This window comes from Lepidothrix coronata, unplaced genomic scaffold (genome assembly GCF_001604755.1).
Source record: "Lepidothrix coronata isolate B3197 unplaced genomic scaffold, Lepidothrix_coronata-1.0 Scaffold102, whole genome shotgun sequence".
Taxonomy (NCBI): Eukaryota; Metazoa; Chordata; class Aves; order Passeriformes; family Pipridae; genus Lepidothrix; species Lepidothrix coronata.
Window position 1 is genome coordinate 988024 of NW_016690282.1, and position 18799 is coordinate 1006822.

The 18799-nt window shown below is 50.5% G+C and overlaps 1 long non-coding RNA gene across 1 annotated transcript in view; it reads left to right on the forward strand.

Annotated features, from left to right (window-relative positions):
• Window positions 1-757: 757 nt before the first annotated feature.
• LOC108501513 overlaps window positions 758-18799 on the forward strand; it is a 49655-nt gene continuing 31613 nt past the window's right edge. The window contains exons 1-2 of the long non-coding RNA XR_001876196.1: window positions 758-1252; window positions 17203-17383. This is a non-coding gene — a long non-coding RNA (uncharacterized LOC108501513). The remainder of the gene's footprint in view (window positions 1253-17202; window positions 17384-18799) is intronic.

Sequence of the window (18799 nt, forward strand, 5' to 3'; positions counted from 1 at the left end):
GGTTTGCCCGTGTGCAGTATTTGGGGGCCAAGATGTGGTTGATTCCCCAGCACTGGTGCACATGGATGCTTGTTTCTGACTGTGAGCAAGATATCCATTGGTGATGGCACGTGTGGGGAGAGGGAGGTGGAAGGTCTTCCTGTAAGCTGTTGCATGTACATAAGGGTATATGGCTCTGGGTGGTTTCCGAGGAGCTGTTGCATTTCTGTGGTGGTGATTTGAGAAGGTGTATGAAAGACAGTCTACACAGAGCAGTCACACGCGTGTGTTTACGTATGGATGAAACGTTTCTCCCACCTCCTGTTATATTTTTACTTGTCAATTTTTTTAGCAAATACCTCGGGGGCATGTATCAAGGTGTAGTTTCCCACAGCTGTTGCCATACCTCTGTCAGTAGGTATATGGCTGTTGCATGCATATATATGTGTGTGTGTGTGTGTGTGTGTAGCTCCCCAGGAGCTGTTGCTTGTAACTGTGTGGTTTCTAGAAGTTGTTGTATTTTCATGTGGATGACCTGATCCTAAGAAGCTGTAGCCTCTGTGTGTGTGTGTGTGATTCCCCAACAGCTGTTGCTTCCTGGGAAGCTGTTGTATGTTGTGTGTAGCTCTTAAGCAGCTGTTGTAGGGAAACTGGGTATGTGTGCGTGTGCGTGTGCGTGTGCGCGTGTGTGTGTGCAGTTCCCCAGCAGCTGTTGCATGCGTGTGCTCATGTCTCCGGTGGAGGCCCACCCCTTTCCGCCTGCACCGGAGCAGTGGCTGTGCAGACGAGGAGAGCTAGGAACTGACTCCATGGGAGAGGGTCCTTCTGCTGTCAGAACCTTCCCAGCTGGGAGAAGCAGTGCTGCCGGCTCTGGTCCCAGAGCCCTATCAGCCGAGCCTGTGGTGAATTAATCACTTGCGTTTTAAATGCCAATACAGCCCTTTCTGCCTTCTTCCCCCAGTGATGCGGATGCGGCGAAGGCAGCAAATCCTCCGGCTGTGCGTGCCCTCCCCGGACTGCTGCTCCATCCCCGCCTGTCGTGCTCGCGCGTGTGCACGGCTGGGAGCGCTGCCTAGGTGCGGCCAGGAATGAGACAGCTGTGGGGCACGGAACAGTACAGCTCCAAGGGGTGACACAAGTGGGGGATACCCCCCCCTCCACACACACATCTGCAGGGCTGCAAGTTGCTTGAAGACAGGGGTCTTTTGTGCCTCCGCTTCATCTCTGTCATGCCCCATATGGAAGCAGGGAGCAATCGCCCCTCCAGAAGCAGGTACGTGCATGTGTATGTGTGACACGTTTTTGTGTGCAGTCCTTGTGCAGCTGCCTCGGGTGTCCTCGGCTCCTGGCTGTCATCTGTGTTGCCTCTCGAAGAAGCGGCTGAGATTGGAAAGGGGGGAGAAGGGCAGGATGCATGGATTGCCCTTTTCCTCCAGCTCGTGCACGCACTCCCTGGGGGGTGGATGTCTCTGATCTGAGGATGAAGGCGAGGGGTGAGTGGAAGGGAGATGGGGAAGTGGTCCGGGGGGGCGGGGAGGGGGGAGATTATGCCTACATGGGGTGATGGGAGGGAGGGAGAGAGGCTTGGAGACAGGTTTGTCTCCCTTTCAGTGTGTGTGGGTGTGTGAGTGTGTGCACTTGCTTATGATCAGGATGCTGAATAGGTTCAGGGCTTGCTGCACACAGCTGGGTTTGACCCATCTGCATCTATTCAGACCTTGCAAGAAGAGGGGACTTGTGTATATGTGCATATATATGTGTGTGTGTGTGTGTGTCTTTGTGTGTGTATACATATATACATATAGGTATAGCTATAGGTAAATGTATATACCCCCCACATACATGCATGTGCAGATAGATACACAAATAGACCTCTGTGTATATTGTCTGCAGTTATGGGATGAGAAGGAGACAGCCTCATCCCACAGCCCCCTGCCTCTTTGCAAACTTTGTTGGGGAGCCTTTGCGGGCAGTGATGTGTGTGTCTGTGTGACTGTCCGTGTGTGGTGTGTGAATATTCGCCTGGTTTGCATAAAGGGGAGTGAGTAAATCTCTGCTCTTACACTGCTCTGCTGGGAGGCTGACTGGCTGCAGAAAAGTCATTGCGTGGTGTCTGTCGGGTGTGTGAATGTGTCTGTGGTGGTGGTGGGAGCTGGGTGTTTACGTAGGGGCCCAGGACAGCTACTCGAATGCATATATAAGTGTATATGTATTGCCTGCAGGGTGTCTGCGTGCCCATTTATTCCACCAGAGAAAGCATGCCCACATTTTTATGCATAAGGATCTTCCTGCTTTGGGGCATGGGATGGGGGGAGGAGAAGCTGAATGAATGAATGGGAGCAAAAGGAGGGGGAAGGAGGAGGGGGAGGGGTGGGGAGAGACACGAACAGACGCATCCTATTCTCATCCCAGGACAGGCAGGAGTGTACAGCTCCTGCTGTTCCCATTCCAGAGCTTGGATCTGGCTGGGGAAAGGCAGCATAAATCTGCTAATGCTGCAGCAGGCAGCATATTCGTGAGCTGCTGTGCGTAATGCCGTCTCATGTGTGTGTGCTGGTGTGCCCCCCACCTCTGCACGCATGCATTGCGAGCACACGCGTGTGTATTCCATGTGTGTGTGTGCACGGGGGCGGGGGTGGCTGTGCATAAACAACATGCTCGCAAACATCCTCGCAAGCACCCAGGGAAGGAGGTGTCGATGGGGAGGAGAGCATCGCTCCTGCGCTGCGGGCGCGTACATCCTGCAGCCGTGCACAGCTCGTGGTCCAGTGGCACCAACTCTGGGCTCATGCAAGCACAGTGGGTCCACACAAAGGGGGTGCGCACGTGCAGGCCAGACTTAGGAGCTACTCCCCTTCCTTTTCACTAAAGTCTGGAGAGCAGGACCCTTTTCTCCACTCTGGAGGTAGGGAGCTATAAACCAAGGTGTGGAGCAGGGAGAGGATTGCTGAAATTGCAGGGGGGTAAAGATTACGTAGGGAGTGGGGAGAAGGAGGGGGGTCCATCTCCCTGGAGGGGGCCAAGGGGACTAGGAAACCTGGTTGCATTGCATGCTGCGAGCCAAGGAATTTGTCATGCACTGGGAACTTGGAGGGAGTGGGAGCGTGTGTAATGTGGGGGAGCTGGGATGGAGGGGGAGAAAGGAGGCTGTGTTGAGGTATGAGGGGATTTCTGGTGAGCCTTACCTCCCCACACCCGCCCTCCCGGGTCCCCACACATCCCATCACTCCTGGGTCCCGAGAAGCGCAGCCTGACAGCATCGCTAATGTAATATTCAAAAGAAGCCTCATTTGCATGGAACATGCATTATTAATATATTTAAATACAGCCCCCCTCTCGCCTCCCCCCTCTGTGCAGACGGTACTAGCAGCAGTGAGGAAGCTGCAGGGAGTGGAGGGGTGCCGATGCAGTGCCAGGGGTGAGAAGCAGCTACTTTAATCCTACTGAATTCTCCAACCCAGAAACCCACCCCCACTCCCAACCCCTTCCCCACCTACCACCCTCCTCACCCCATTATTTTCCTTTGGGGGGTGGTTGGGTTTCAGGGCACCCAACCCACAAGCATGCAGATTTGTAGGTATGAAGCAAGCTGCCTTAATTTCTCTTCCCCCCCCATCAAAAACTACGACACCAAGGGAAGAACTGTGGATGTGTGGCCTTTCCCTCTCTTCATCCAGCTCCAAGAAAAGTGTGTATTTGGGAATATGCTGTCTGATCTGCTGCATCGGTGCAAAGCTAAGCTGTGGAGCAGAAGCCACTTCGAGGGTAGAGGGAGTGTTTGGGAAAGGGGGGCATTGGGAGGTGTAGTTTTTGCGGGAGGGGGGCAGCTTGCGTTTAAAATCGGAAAGGTGAAAATCACAGGGAAGGCAGAAGGGAGGGAAGCATAGCTGTGATGATTCCTGTGATGTTCTTACCTGGGTCATGTTAGAAGCCAGATGCAGCTCCAGGCAGAGTGCAGCTGCCTCATCTGACCCTGCTGAAGAGTGGTGGAGAGCACTGCCCACCTGGGAAAAAAGTTAGTGGTCACATCAAGGCCTGTTGAAACCTTCCAGTGCCATTATCAGTTGTGTCAGAAAATATCAGCACATTTGCTGCAGGAGAGAGACCTGGCTGCTCTCTCCTTCATCCCAAATACAATGGTTTTTTTCCCTTGGTCCCGTGCGTGGGCCTGGGCTAAGTTGTTTCTTTTATTAGTGTGAGGTAGGGCAGAGGACATGCAGGGAACACCTGTGTCCTCACACTCTTGTGAACTGATGAGGGGTGCCCTGCTCTGGTAAAGGGATGTGATGACCATAAAAAACACTTGCAGTCCTCGCCCATGCCTGGGCACCAGAGTAGGACAGAGCAGCTTAGGTGCAGAGCAAATATGCTCCATCAAAATATCCCCTTTTTCTGGGAACAGGGGAGCTTTTGCTTTTCTCCTCCATGGAAGAGCAGAGCTTCCTGAACAGTGATGGATCCCCGGGCTGCCGGCAGCTATGGGGAAGGCTGGAGTTTCCTTGATAGCTTTGCAGGTTCTGCCAGTGGGTATTGTCCAGGCTGGTCCTGATGCTGTTACAGTGGGTGCTTGAGCAGTTCTGAAGGGGGAGAGCTCAGTGTACCCCAGTGCCTTTCCATGTGGGAAGAGGAGTGAAGGAGAGCATGGAGAGAGCTACTGAACACATGGGAGCCACTTCCCTCACCAGGGAGGAGGGTTGAAATCCTTTTTATGGGCTGGAAGAGGAGGGTGCAAAGCTCAGGGAGCAGACAAAGGGGCTGTGACCCACCTCCAGCCCTTTCTCTGTGCTGGGTCAGGATGGGTTTCTCACAGCTGTGAACCAGATGAATGCTGTATTTAAAGCCCCAAATGAGTCAAACTTGGCACTTCGGAGGTGACAATGACTGTGGGACTGCTGTTGTGTTTGCTTCAGCAGTGAGATGGTCTGGCAGCAGCTACAGCTTCACTTTATCAGAGCTGCATTTGTGCCCTGGCTTTCCTGTGCTCCCCAGCTGGTGCCTTTCTTTGCCATTCCTTGACCTCCTCTTTAAGGTCTCCTGGGTACCTCAGGGGTACCTAGTCATTGCCTGAAATGAACTGTTTTCCTCACCGAATAATTTTCTGTCACTGAGGAGAAATGACCTCATTTTCTCAACACTCATAAGCCAAAAGGAAACCCAGTTCCAGCTGACCAGCTGAGGTACAGAAGGAGGGAAGGGCAGTTGTCACTCTTTCCATGGTATTTAAGAGGTGGGAAACCAGGTACCAGGAGTCAGGTTGAGATGAATGACAATGGATTTCATCCCCAGATGTTGTTTCTTGCAGGGGAGTCTTTAAAGGTTCCTGGGCAGCACTGTTTTGGGTAGTCTCAGTAGCTACAAGGTGCCTTATAGCAGTCAGTCTGATAGCAGAGAGATGGAGCAAATACAGTTGTGAGGAAGGATCATCAGTGACATGACACAGGGAGGGAGTCACAAAGTAGGAGGAGGGATCCCTAGCTCTGCCACAAGGACCCTGTGGGGAGTCCCTTTCTTCCCCTCTGTGCTCCTCAGCTCTCACCTCACTTCTGAATAGTTTTGGTGACAAGGTAATCACCATGGAAGGTGCTGTAGATATGAAGACTCTGCCTCAGTATGATGTATGTGATACCAGTTGTCTTAAAGCAAGGTGTCATATGTTTGTATTCATTCTTTCCATGGCTCATGGGCTCAATCTGTAGACCAGATGGGTCAGAACTGCCTGTGTATTTTTAGGTTACTATGAGACTCCATGAGCTGTCTTTCCTCTGGGAGCGTTGGTTTATGCATGAGAACACGTATGTTTGTGAACAGGAAAGCACCATTTTGTGCTAGACTTGATCTGTCCTGTCCTTTTGTATGCACAGATCGTGTGTGCTTGCCCAAAGTCTGTGTGCACATGTATGTCATTCCTGCCTCATCTGTATTATCCATGTGTTCCCGTGTGCACTTGTGTATGTGCCTGTGCGTGATGCAGGTAATTGTATGTGGGTTTATTCGTGGAGTGAACAGGTGTGTATATGTGTGTGTATTCACCGTTCCATCTCTTGGGCTTGATGTCTTTTCTTGAGTATATCAGTGTGTTTGTAGTTGTGCTCCTTGTTCAGCTGCAGGATATCTGTCCTTCCTGCCCATGTATCTTCTTCTCCCCATCCCTCATGAATCTGCTTCTTCCTCTCCCTGGGGAGATAGCCTTGAGTTGTATTACCTGGTGCCACATACATGAGGTGAGCTAGCTTTCCTGACATCCATGTACTCAAGTACATCCAGAAATATCAAGCCTTGAAGCACAAGGGAGACCAAATTCATGTTTTCCCAAGGCTTTAGTGAGACCAGTCTGGAAAACCTGGCATTCAAACCTGAGTGCTATACTAGCTGAAGGAGGGTGACAAACTGGAGGGAATTCAGAGAAAAGCAATGAAAGTTATGAAAGGGCTGAAAGTACTTATTTATGAAGAGACAATAAAAGAACAAAATATGTAGAACTTGACTAAATGATGATAAGTAACAGTTAAGATATATTTGAGGACTGTAAACACCAAGGAAAGGAAGACATTTTTTAAGATGGAAAAAAAGGGGCAAAGTCAGAGGTATGGGATGAAGCTGAGAGACGAGGAGAATATTTGTCTGTCTCTTAGGGATACATGCAAGCTTCCTGTTGTGAGTGCTCAGACCAACTATGAAATAGTGTGGCGGGTTTATGGAGACACAACTGCTTGTTGCAAGGAAACGTGGTGGTGAAAAGGGGTGAAAGGAACAAGCTAGGCTCTGCCAATGGTGGAAGTGGAGTGATCTACAAGGCCTCTTCTTTATATGCAGCATTACCAGGGAAATTTTGAGACGTTTGATTGTCTTTCACCTTTTATTGATTCTCTATCTCATGGCTGGGAAGAACCTGTGGACACTGTTGTTGAGGGAGCAGAGAAGTGATTCAGGAGGAATGAGCAAACAGAGTCTGATGAAGGTGGAGGACATTATTCCCCTCCATCTCTCCACCTCTGGCTCGAGAGATAGTCTAGGAAGCAGTCTTGTAGGAAGTGCCTGTGGGTGAAAAGGGGCTTTGCTACAACAAATTTTTAGGACAGTACAGACTGTACCTCTCAAAGCAAGGGGTTGACAGTGGGGTCAGAAGGATCAGACTTCCCTCCTCTAAATTCCTAGTCACAGATGGTCCAGAATTGGGACAACAAGGTCAGAAGGATTAATACCCCTCCTTTTTTTCCTCATTGCAGTCATAGGCCAGGAAAATTGAGTGAGATCATAATAAAAGGATTAGTGTGGAGAGGCTGCCATGAATAGTGTGATAGACAGGTCATGGAAATAGAAGGGAATTCAAGGGGGTTAGACCTGTTACAGATGGTTTGCTGAAAAAGCTCTGTGTTTATCAACAGGCAAAGGGGATTTGGTCTTAGAAAAGTCTGGAATGAGGCATCAAGTGGGCTAGGGCTCAAGCAGAGATGTTATTCCTAGCAAGGATCTGTATGGAATGACTGGTTTAAATGACCTCAGACCTCCTTCAAGCTTTAGGTCGAAGGAAAACAAATCCTTCTTGGAATGGGTTCCGTGGTTTGCTCCCTTGTCTGTCCATCTCCAAAACGATGTAATGCACCAAAATGATGCTGTTACTCAGAGCTACTCTTTGTCCATGACTTATGGGTCAGTCTGGCTTTGGAAAGCCACAGGAATATCAAAAGGACTCTACTGAGCCAGGTCTGAGATCCTTCCAGTGCAGTATCTCCAACTGTGGGTTGAAGAGGGAAGGGCATACAGACAGGACAACCATGTAACTTCCTCTGAACACTCTTTCAGCCTCCAGTGATGTGTGTCTGAGGGGCCTGGTGCTAGCAGATTTGTTGTACACTTCATAGTTGTCAATGGATTTGTTTCTTCCCTGAATTTTTCCAGCTAATTTTTGGAATTGGGTAAAGTTAGGGTCCTCAGAATCTCATGGTAGGAACTTCTGCAGCATAAACATGCAATTTGTCTTGAACCTCTAACTTTCTGATTTAATTTCCTGACCCTTGATTTTTGAGTGGGAACATACAGTTAACACCTCTCTCCTCTACTCTTCCTGTGTCATCTGTGGTTTTATAGACCTGTCTCACTTTATGGTCTCTGCTGTCTCTTTTCCAGCATCCCTTCACCTTTCATCTTTCTGCATCTGTCAGCTGCCTCTTTCTTGGCTACAGTGGTGTAGCTTTTAGAACAGGACATGGGGCATTCCTAGGTGGGAAGCACATCACAGCAATGAGTTGCACCCAGGTTCCCACGCAGGGGAAAACGTTTCAGTCAGCTGCACTGGCATGGGGTAGGAGGAGATAAAGAAGCTGGGCAAAAATTCTGAAACCAGTTGAGGGTGCCCTTGGCCATCAAGGCAGAACTGGGCAGGCTCTTAGGAGGCTTGAAAAAGAGGAAGGGGATCTTCCATGATCTTCCCAGGCACAGAGGTGATGCTGACAGTTTGTTAGTTTCCAGGGTTCTCCTTTCTACCCTTTATAAAGATGGGTACAATGTTTCCCTTTTTTCTAGTCACCTGGGACTTCATCTTAGTGCCATGAATTTTCAAATGTCATGGAGAGTAGCTTGGCAACTATATCAGCCAATTCCTTCAGGACTCTGGGATGCATCTTGTCAGGCTTCACAGACTTATGTGTGTTCGGGGGTCATGAACCTGAACTTTACTTACAGTGGGAGGCACTTTGCTTCCCCAGTCCCCATCCTGCTGTCCATCCACTCAAGAGGTGTGGGAAGAGATGTTGCAATTGAAGACTGAGACAAAAAAGGGTGTTGAGTACCTCAGCCTTCTCCTCATTTGTTGTTACCATTTTTCCAGCATTGTTTATCATTGTTTATCTCTAACCTTCCTTTTCTGGTTAACATACCTGTAAAAGATAAATGAAAATGCACATCAGCCATCTTGTGAGTGGTCTTCAAACTGAATAGGTTCAGAAAGAGAAAACAGGCTCATGCCAAGGAGTAAAAGGCCCTGGTGGGGTGCAACAAATATTGGAGGGTACAGGGAAAGAAGAAGGTGCCCTCAGTAGTCCTTATGACATTTCCTGCAAAGGAAAACTGTTCTGAGTAACCTTCGAACTAGTGGCTGTACAGGATTGAGGGAAGTGGTGGGAAGTCTCTTCACATGCACTCAAATGTGACCTGGGCGAGGACAGGCCACAGAGAGAGTGAGGGACAGCACTGACAAGAAGGGGAGGAGATGAGGGGAGAGGTCTGGTGTGAAGGAAGGGTTAAGGGGTGAAGGCAGAAAGGCCTGAACAACATCAGACAGAGAGATAGTAATGACGAGCTCTGTAGCAGGCACTTATAATGTGAGATTTCAGTCAAGTCCCCCATTGTGAGCCTCTCACAGAGCAAGGAGCTCTTCCCCAGTCCCAGTACCCTGCTCCCAGCCTGGTCACACTATGGGAATGTGCTGCTGCCTTGCTCTTCTTTACAGACCAAGGAAAGTGGTGGGACACGTTATATAACATTGTATGCGTACAAAGCTTTTCCACCAATACTCAAGTGTGGAGATGGCGAGGGAGAAGTTATTTTTTCTTCCTCCCCTCTCACTTTCAGTCCTTTCTTTTGTTTTGCTTCCTCCCCCATGCTGGCTGTAACCTTTCTTCCCATCTCTGTCTGCTCACCTAGCACCAGCTGCATCCTCTGTCTCTGTTTGTTTTCCTTTAATCCACGCAATGGATCAGTGACAGACCCTCACTGTAATTTTTTAAATCAAAGCCCTTTATCTTGAATTGAGCAAGGTCAGGGGAAGCTTCTTAAGGCATCTTTTTATTTTCTATCTCTGCCTCAGAGCAACTTAAAGGATGGCTCAACAGGATTAGTAGAAAGCGCAAGATTGGACAAATGGATTTGGCAGGGGCTGGCTGGTGGGCCTGGGGGAGTGGGAGCTTGCTGTGCTGCAAAGTGGAAGAGCTGGGCTTTGCTCAGGGCCTCCATCTTTGCCTGCTGCGCCTCTGGGCATGTGAAGGCAGCTGGGCTGATGCTGAGTGCAGTCCTGGGAGAGAGCAGCCTGGCCTGAGGCACTGCTCTGCACTAAGCAAGGATACTTAGCACTGGTCTGGTGCTCCAGGGCCCAGGCACAGGGATATCACCCTGTGCTTCAGGGATGGTTGCCCTCAGTGCAAGCCCTTCTGCAAAGCCTGGAGGGACACACTGATCACAGTGGAGGTATGTACAGCTGGAATAGAACAGGTCAGGCCTCAGGAACAAGCCAGGATGCCATTCCATGCTGTTGCAGGTCCCCAAGGCAAGCTTCTCTCTTCACCCCCAGCCTGCTGACTGCTGCTGGGGGTGTGAATTAGCAGTCCAGAGGTCCTGTCATTAGGCTCTGCTTCCTTGGCTTGGCTTTTTCTGCTTCCCTCCTCCCCTGTTTTGTCTTATGGTTTTGAAGTTCATGTATTAGAAGGAAGTGTCAGGCTTGCAATCTCTCCTTGCACAGCTGACGCACAGTGCATCCCTGACCAGTTTGTGCCCTTTGCTCCCCCAGCCCCTCGGTGCTGCTGGCAGCATCAGTCTTCCCCTCCTCTACCCAGGGTGTCTTCTCCCCAGGGAACAGCTGCCTCTGCCTGGGCTGGGAGAGGGTTTGTGCCAGGCTGCCCCTTCACCTGTGATGACCAAGCTGATTTGACCAGCTACCCGTGCAGCCAGCCACCAGCCTGTCCCACAAAGGACTTGTCCCTTTCCTACCACATGGTCAATCTGCATCAAGTGGGAGCCCCCATCCATTTGTTCTTTGGTCCCACAAGTGACTGCTTCTCTCCTTCACCTGAACTCCCTCTGTCCTGTCCTGTATTCTCAGCGTACTGGGACTCAGTGGTCAGAAAGGAGATTCAAGAGGAGCATCTTTCCCAGCTGCAGTCAGTTCCTACAGCCTGTTCCCCATCAGACAGGCAGCCCCTCCTTACATGCAGTGTTCAAGTGCATACACCCATTGTGTTATCCTATGTGAATGCATACAGCAGCGTGAATTGAGCATGTAAGGGAACAGAGATTCACATAACCTTGCCCTTGCTTCCCCAAGCCTACCAGAAAGATGGGATGGCTGGATTAGCCAGAGACGTGACTGCTCCTTCGCAGTGAAAGAATTTCCCTTACAGGACTTGCCACACTGTAGTCTTCCCATTAGCAACCCCTCTTCTCCCAAGCAGATGAATGGTCTCTCTGGGATCTCATTTCCTTTCCATCGTCCTCCTGTCCCAGCCTAACCGTACGCCGCAGGGTTTGTCTCCAGTCTGGGGCACCCCAGCTCCTCAGCATGTGCTGCCAATGGGGGAAGCTCATGCTGTTTCTGCACAGAAGAGGATTTGCATGCATGGTGGGGGAGAGACAGCCTGGCCTGTTTATTCCTAATGCTCCATATTATCTCCATTAATAATGCCACCTCTGCCTCACATGCTAATTAAAGCTCAAGATTGTTAATGTAATAGGGAATTTGGGCAGAGACCACACAAGACTGGCTGGATTAAGTTAACCTTATGGACTGTTAATGGATCTCCTGGAGGGGCATTTCTGCCTAATGAGAATCCAGCTTGAATGGTAATCAGGGGCTCACTCTCTGCATGCCTGGTGGGGCCTGGAAAGCTAGCGGAGCTGCAGGGCAGGATGCAGGAAAGGCATTGGCAGGAGCTGCTCATGAAGCCGAAGAGGGCTGGAGGGAAAGACCTCAATGTGAGGGAAGAACTGGGGTGAATAAAGTAGCAGTGCTGTGGTGCTGCACAGCGGAGAGCCCCAAACAGGCTTTGAGACTGGCTCTGTGCTTTTTGTGGCAGGCATTTAAATACCACAACAAAGGGCTATTTTTCTGTTTGTGATTGCCAGCAGTGAAAAGGTCACACAAACTGCGTTAGCCATGAGCAGGACTCCTCTCTAGGGAAAAAAACTCAGCAAGATCCTGACCTGTCTCCTGGACACCTGCACTGTGGGTCATGACTGCTGCTACACAGTGGGTCTGAGAACCAGAGTTTCCCAGTCTGTCTCGTTGTACAGTGTGGAGAAAACATCAGGGAAGGGATCTGGCACTGAGCACTCTTATGTGTAGGGTGAAAGGCTGGGTTCAGAAGAAACCTGGAGACAAATTAAAGGGGTCAAAATAGAGCTTAGAGGCTAGGCTTTCAGTGTCTGGATTGGGTGAAATTTGGTGATACCACAGATCCAGGACTGCAGCTGAGGAAAAACAGATGATGTTTAAGTGTTAGGCTGCATTTCAAGGAAAAACTGTATATTCCTGGGCCTGGATGAAACTGGGTCTTGCTGGGAGCCCATGAAGCCTTCCAGGGAAGGTGTGCATATTTTCACAAATGGCTCCTGTGTACTAGTTTTGTTCTCCAGAGGGAATAGGTGTGAAGTGGAATATAGGGCAAAAGCAAAGCCTGAAATGGAGGCCAGTTGTTCACATTTCAGTTTGGGGAGTTGAGTAATTTAGATCAGCCCCAGAACAAACAAGTAGAGGTGTTTGGGAGGAAGGTAGTGATTTGGAGAACTGGTTAAAGGAATAAAGAAATATCTTTGGGGTTTTCATCTTGCTCAAGTCCCACTGCCCCAGGAAGTGCTCCAACTGGGCAGAATCCATGCTTTGGAACCTAGCCTGAAAATTGCTCAGTACATGCAGGATCTGGCCAAAGGTCTAGCCTTCTTATGGGACCAATGACAGAGCAGCTAAGACATGTTGCTTTGGCTCCAGAGGGGTGAGTTTGAGCTGTGCTGACTGCACTTCATGCACAACATTTCTTACACCAACCCCAGCTGTGGGTGATTCTGGCTGGGGAGCTGAGAGTCAGGCAGGTATCGCTGCAGCTCCAGCAACCTCTCTCTATTACAGCTATAGGGACTGTTCTCTCCTAACTCTCTTACCTTGAGTTGCCTTACCTGAGGTGTGTCAGCTTAAGATGGCCCATGGCTTCGATGCAAGATATGAGTGGTTTGTAGTGCTTGGGGGGCTTGGGGTGAAAGTTTGTGGCTTTGGGTGAAGGTCCGTGAGCTTGTGATGCTGTACCTGGGAGTTGAAAAAAGATGACAAAGGACATGGAAAGGGAATAAATCCAGTTATGGTTACCCAGTGAGGTTTTTTTTCCACTTTCTGGCTCTTGGTACTGGAAAATACCAGGGAACTGCAAAGAAAGGAGTTCCCTCGCTGTATGGTGTGTGGGAGTTGGTTCCCAGGGCAGAGCATGCCGCTGCCAGTCAGCAAGGGGACCTGAGGGAAGGCGAGAAAGGAAAAGCAGAGATCAGGAGGAGATGCAGTGCAGGAGCCAGACGGACTGTTCCACCCAGAGAGGAGATCCCATCCCTGCAAACCTGTATGCTCCCAGGGGTGCATGCAGCACATGCACACTTTCCAAAGTTTTGTGCTGTTGCACAGCGTTGCTTTCAAAAGGATGCTCACTCTGCATGTGTGCAGTAACACACTGGTGTCACACAAATGAGTAAATGCTGCCATACACACAAGGCAACCCACAGAGGACACACTGCTCCCTACGACATCTCACAAATGCACCGCTGTTTTCAGCAAAGGGCAGATTCACGCACACAGGCGCTGTTCACCCTGCAGTACAGCACTTGATGCACACATGTACACATGCACATCCTAGACACTGATGCCTGGTGTCCACTGCCCACAGTAGGCACATGCACAACACCAACACACAGATGCTCACCACAGGCCACACATTCCTGCACACCTATGTGGACACATGGCACCATATTGTCCATGTTACCCCCTTTCAGTACTATCTCAGGCAGATGGACTCACTCAGGGATACACTGACAGACACCTGTATGTTTGTATCTTCCAGATCTCCCTGCATGCCAGCACAAAACTGGAATGTGAAGGTGAGGCAAAACACATCCCTTTGAGATGAGCAACATGAATACCACACTAATGCACACATACAAACTTACATATGCATATCACTCAGGTCCTGTTTGCCATGCTTTTGCAATCCCTTTTCCTTTGTTTAGCCAGTCATGGTACTTCTTCCATGCCTCTGAAGCACAGGAGCAGATGGTTTGGAGGTTAGTTTAGGATGGTGGTTACTTTTTCCACTAGTGGCTCTCTTCAGCTGCTTAGGTCAGTGTTAAGTGTCTCAGAGATGAAGATCCTCCTTGCCTATCCATGCCCAACACCTCTGTGTTACTTCTCAGCCACTATTAGAATTTCTGAGTCCAAATGCCTCTTTGAATTGCTCTCATGATCATACTTTAACCCAAGTAGCATTTCAGGCCATAGTGACTTTTCCAGGTTTGGCAGCATCTGTTAGGTTTGACCAAATGAGGCAACTCCACCTCCATTCTGCTCTGTACACATGCCTTACTGAGACCCAAAAAAATCTCTCTTGTCCCCTTTCAGCATGAATTATTCATCTCCTGTAATGCACAATGGATGTTTGTGGGAAGCGGCACGCAGGTACAATTGAGCACAGTGCCGAGGAACCGATGTTCCTAGCAAGCTGAAATTGCCTGGGTGCACGGGCCAGGTTTGGCTGAGAGAGAGAGGAAATTTTTACTCCTTTAAAGCGCTTCAGAAAAGTGAATGGTGGTGGCAGCAGTGGAGGCAGAGGGGAGGAGGGGGTGTTTTGGGAGGGTCAAGGTGGTGGTAGAGGCTTCTCCACATGTTTCTTCTGGATCCTCTCATGCTGCTGCATGAACATGTATGCTGTGCATGCATGGGAAGGTGGGAGTGCTCTGGGGGAAGGTGAGAAGTAAGTGGCTTTTGGTTGTGGAGAGTCGGCATGCCTGAGCAACGGTGGGGAAGGTGTAGTCGCATGCTGAGGGTGTTTGGTGAAGGACTATGGAAGCAGGGTGCTGGAAGCACGCAATATGTCTGAGGGCAGGGAGCCCCTAGAAGAGACTATTGCAGTGTATGCTCCACTGACCTACACTGAGGTGTATTCATATGTGCTCAAAGCCCATGCCTGTCCAATAACACAGGACAAGAGCTTTTGAGACTCCTTCCATATTTCCTCCATGTGGCTGGGGCTAGATCCAACTGCAACAATCCCTGCATTGCCTGTGTCCAAGCCATGCCTTCGTGTCTGTGAGCTCTTCCTTTTGTATCTGTGCCACCACTGCTGCAGTGATCCCAGGACAGCTATGGAGCCCTGCACCACATACCTGCTGTTGCATGCACACCCAGCTGCTCTTCCCCCCTGGAAACCCCATGCTTTCCCATGCCTCTCCACTTTCCCAGGAGCACACGGGTACACTTGCTTGTCCTGATGTTGAACCCTGGTTGTTGTCCGTCACCGCTAGCAGCATCGTGCTGTGACATTACCAAGCTTGTTAAACAAGCCTGGCAGAGTGCTCGCTGTGCTGTCCCTGGTGCCAGGCCAATCTCCCCTCATTCCCTTGCTCCTTCTTACCGACGTTGTGTATCTCCCTGTCTTTCCTCAGGCCTGGGGGAAGCTGGTGCCTTCCTGGCCAAATCTCTGCTTCCCATACAGGTCTATGTGCATCTTCACTATGCTTAGGTTTTGCAGTCACATCCCCTGATGTCCCTATCAGCCATCTTCAGAGCACTCGGGACAGGTGGGACTGCGCACTCTTCTTTGCATGCAAATTATGCACACCTAACACCAGAACAGAGGGTAGGAGAAGGGATAAGTGTGGATGCTTTTCCGGGATTTCTACTTCAGAGACTTCACCCCCATGAGCTGCAACATGTGTCAGTGGACAGATACATAGGAGACTGTAGAATGGGCAGAATTAGAGAAAGTGCAAAAAAGGGAAAATCTCAGAGATGGAGGCAGTTAAAACAGAGTTGTTGTGGCAGCAGTGCGTGTGTGCATATGCACCCGCGCAGTTGCACAGAATACAGCTGTCTCCAAAGTTAGTTCCACCTTCCTAATTTTCAAGAACATCCTGTCTTTGATTTTTTTTGGGTGAATGATGCTGACTCTCTGTGCTTCATGTGTAGTTTGTGTTTGTCTGCTTGTGTTGGATGTTGATGAGTATTTGTGTTTTCCATGTGACAGAATATGTCTGGTGTTTGCTGGGGCTAGCGTTTAAGATCCAGAAGGATGCTATGCCACTGTGTGGGCTGAGTTTAGGTAGGTAACAGTATCTGGTATGATCAGTTTGTATGCTGCAGGCAATTCATAAGTAGACTATATTTCTGTGATATGCAGCCAGTGGTGCTTGCTTATGTTCCTGAGTGTGTGAGGATGTTTTATGTGCTCTCATTTTCTCATAAATGTGTGTGTTGTGATTTGCTGGTGCACTGATATAGATGTGTGTGTGTGTACATGACACTTTATGTTCATGGTCTTTGTTATGAGAGTGGGCTTATTAAATGTTGTGTGTTTGTGCAGTGATAGTTACGTATAAGGAGTCAGGAGTTTGTGTGTGGTAGATATGTTTGGGTATTCAGTGTGTATTTGTGCAGGGATCGCTATTTGCTGTGCCGTGTAAAAATGTTTTTTGCTGTGTACTCATACGAGTGGTGGAACAGGCTGGGTGGAGCTGATGTGGTTGTGTGATGGTTGTCTGAAATATCACATATGCATCTTAATAGAGATGTGCAACCTTGTAGGTGCAGGATGAATGTGAAGAAGGAAAGCACCTCATCCTTTAGAGGGACTCTGAATTTTTAGAGGTTGTACATAAGGTGGTGCATGGCAGTGTGAAAAGACCAGTGAGTGTGAATGTGTGTGCATGTGTGCGTGTGTGTGTACAGTGTGTATGTTCTGAGTGTGAACAGCATCCTTGCAGGGGGGCGTGTCTGGGTGATGTGAGCAGGGCTGGGAGGTGGCGTGTCTGTGTGCGTGCAGCCGTGTGTGTAGGCACACTTCACCTTCTCCTGGTGCGGCTCCGTCAGCACCTTACCCTGTGTTGGGTCAGGTGCTCTCTCCTTTTTGTGTGCAGTGGGACAACCAGGCTCTTAGGATACCGGCCAACGTCTTCCCATCCTTTAAGTCTCCTTCCATCTGGCTGTCTGTCTGCTCTGCTGCCTGTGTCCAGTTGTCTGTTCCCCTAATCACTGATACGCCCTGACTAGCTCACACCCCACACTGCCTGTGGACTCAGCAGCTGTGCATCTCTCTGTCCCTCCCACACGCACACACATTCACACACACACACACACCCTGGATCTTCATCTGTGGCATATTCAGTTGCCATTGGAAACCTAAGAAAGAAGTGAATCTACCCTCCAAGTCTTAAGCTGGTGGTTTTTTTCCTTTTTTTTTTCCCTCCCCTTTCCTCCTCTCCTCACAGAAGGCAAAGTCGTTCGCAATGAATCCATGGCAGCTTCGATCGAGCAGTGAGCTGGAGCACCTACTCACAGGCCACTCCTTGATGTGACTGAACAGAGACCTTGCCCAGCACTCGCCGAGGAGAGCAGAGCCCTGGATTTACCTCCCGCGCACCCGGGCACCCCCAGTGCAGGCACCGTGAGGTAAGCCAACCTCAGCACCTCTGCCTGCGCCTCTCTTCATCCCTCCCTCTCTCCCTCTTGTTGCTTGTTCCCCAGAGGTGTGAGGGAGGGGAAGGGCAGGGGTTTCTGCTATGCTGTGAACAAAATCTAGGTTTTCATCAGCACCCTCCCCACAATTGAGAGCTGCTCCCTCCCCCCTGAGCCCCTTTTTTTGTGGCCCTGCAGGCGTGTGCGGGGAGGGGTTGTTTGCAGAGCAGCCGAGGGAAGCGCTGCAGGTCCCCTGCACGCAGTCCTGAGTGCATTCCGCCCCTTTCCCATCCCTCCCTTGGCACACACCTGTCTGCTCTTCTTCATTCGTCATTTTCCTCCACCTCCCCTATTTCTCGGGAGAAGGGGCAGCCGGGCTGACTCTGCTGCAGCCTGGCCAGCAGCATGGCTGGGCTCTGCAGCCCTGGCCTGGGTCCCCTCAGGGATGCAGCTTGCAGCAGAGCAGGAGTGGGCATCATGCTACTGGGAGTGGGGCATGCAGGGGAGAATTCCCCCTCCCTCCGCATCTCATGGATATTTTGGGTATTCCAGTTATACTGGCCTCCATTTCCTAGCCAGGTACCTCCTCTGAATACACACCCCAGCGTGGCATAGCTTTTGGGGTGATGGGCACGCTCTTTATCACTGCTTGTGTGCTGTCCCCTGGTGCTCCTTCCCAGCTGGAAGGGATGTTTTCCTACTGGAGACAGTGCGTTTCATAAGCTGGGAACGCCGTGTGCCCTGCACAGGCAGTGAAGGGGCCCTGTGCTGAGCCTGACCCATTTTGGGGCGCAAAGCTCTTGGGAGCACCTGAAAGGGCCTCCTGCTGCCCGGGGCTGCCCTCAGTGCCCCTTTCCTCAGCTCCTCTGCAGGGAAGGCAGGAAGATCAGCTGCACTATTTCCATGCCATGTCTCCATGCTGCTGGAGATGCTGCGGTGTGGGAATGGGAAGGGAGTGGGAGCAGCTGTTTCTCCCATTGCCTGGGCAGGCCCAGACGTGCTGCCAGTCCTCGAGGAGCACGAACGTGCCTGGAGATGCCTTTCCCCAGAATAGATCCTAAAGAAACGAGCTGCTGACAAGGCAGCGGGCAACCTCAGAGGAGTGGATTTTAGAGGGGAGGTTTGGGAGTTTGCAACCAGCCAGGCTGTGCTTTCAGGTTCTGCATAGAGTCTAGAAGAAACCAGGGTTTTCTGAGTCAGATTTTGGGGGCTATTGTGTTTCTCTGAGGGGAAGAAACTGGCAGGGTCTGTGTTGCTGTGCAGCCCTGGCAGTGGTACTGGTGTGGTGTCCCCCGAAGGAGGTGATGTGTTGCTCTCCTCCTGCCCAGGCCCCACTTGGTGATGCTGGCAAGGAAGGTGTCTTCCAGGGCATGTCCCAGTGCACCTCCCTGCTGCCACCACAGGACCCTG